The following is a 1,624-nucleotide window of genomic DNA, read 5'->3' on the forward strand; positions in this document are numbered from 1 at the left end:
GCTGTCTCACAAAAAAAACCTGACACCAAATCTGAATTTGTATTAAAATGAACTTATAACTTCTTTTTAAAAAAAATTTAAATCTATTGCCTTGTACTCAAAGAATCTAGAAAAGCAGTGATATCAGAAACCATTAATATACCCAGTGCCACTCAAAAGAAACTAAGGCTCCTTGATGAAAATAAGGATTCTAGGTCCAGGGCAGGGAAAGCACAAAGTGAGCTAGAAAGAAAACACATTTTATACCTGAAAAGAAACATTCAAACACTAATGGAAAAAATATATTCCAGGATGCAGCCAGGTCCATCAGCACCATGTTAATCATGAGATGTCAAATTGGATTAAGAAATGCCTAGCAGATCAGTGAGACATTATTGTGTGTGTGTTCATGGTGACTGGCATGTAACCAACAAATGTGGGGGGAGCTCCATCCTGATTGTGGGTGGCACTAGTCAAAAACCTTGTAGAATGGATGGAATAAAAAGCACCAAGACAAGATCTGTGCGCCTCTGGCAGAGTTCTAGTCTTCCTGCGCAAGTGTCCCCGTGCCTACTGCCTGTGGGCACTGGTCTCCAGGTCCGCAGTTTCTTCAGTCTGGCATTGCAGACGAGCTAACAAGCTCTTCCAGGAGCTTCCAGGTCTTCGATTTGGACTGTGCTACAGCCCTGATCTCTCTTGTTCTCTACCCTTATTCTTGGGCTGATCTCGTCAATGTCCAGATGGCCACTGCAGGTTCTCTTACATCTCATCCTAACACAATCCCTTACACAAGTGAATATATAGTGTCATCATCGTTGTTGCTGAGTATGTTTTTCTAAGAATCCTAAATGATCAACTAATATTTGAATATTTCTGTGTCACTAGATGGAAATTTTTCTCTGATATTAAATCTTGTTAACTCTCATTAACCTTGGGCTGAAGTAATTTTAAATTATATGTTGTAAATCTTGTAAATTATATACCTGCTTCAATAAAGTATTTTTGTGATCATCAACTTCAAAAAAAAAAAAAAAAAAAACTAATGGATTCTTGTCAAACAAGCAAGAACGGGGTGAGCTCAGTGGCAGAGCACCTGTGGAATACGTGGAAGGCCCTGGCTTTGATCCTAGGACCACAAAAGGGAAAGCATTACCACACAGCCCAGCAACACAGCTTCCAGACGCATCAAGGCAAGCTTCTGGAGACGTACTTCAGCCCACGGCTGCAGTGGGAGTATTCACCACAGCTTAACCACAGAAGCAGCCCAAGTTTATCTGTCTGTCTGTCCATCTTCAGACAGACAGATCAATAAAATACAGTATATACACAAGATGGAATAGCAAGTAACCTTAAAAAAATACCATCATATACTATTGCATGGATAAAACTTGAGGACATTATGAGTGAAGCAAGCCAGTCACAAAAAAAAAAAAAGAACCCTTATATAAAGTACTTAGAATAGCTAAATTGATAAAGACAGAATGGTGGCTACTAGGGACTGGGTGAGCAGGGAACGGAGAATTATTATTTCACAGTATTGTGTTTCAGGCTGGGGAGACAGCCTGGTGGTCTAATCACCTGCCTTGGCAAGTGCGAGGACCCGAGTTCGATCCCCAGTACCACATTATGTACAAGTGCCAGCCCT

General features: G+C 40.8%; 1 protein-coding gene across 1 annotated transcript in view; it reads right to left on the reverse strand.

Moving 5' to 3' along the window:
- The window catches only part of Arhgap19 (Rho GTPase activating protein 19), a 115,997-nt gene that overhangs the window by 54,765 nt on the left and 59,608 nt on the right, over positions 1-1,624 (reverse strand). The gene's annotated exons all lie outside the window — the stretch shown is intronic.

This window comes from Octodon degus, unplaced genomic scaffold, assembly GCF_000260255.1.
Source record: "Octodon degus isolate 3935 unplaced genomic scaffold, OctDeg1.0 scaffold00010, whole genome shotgun sequence".
Taxonomy (NCBI): domain Eukaryota; kingdom Metazoa; phylum Chordata; class Mammalia; order Rodentia; family Octodontidae; genus Octodon; species Octodon degus.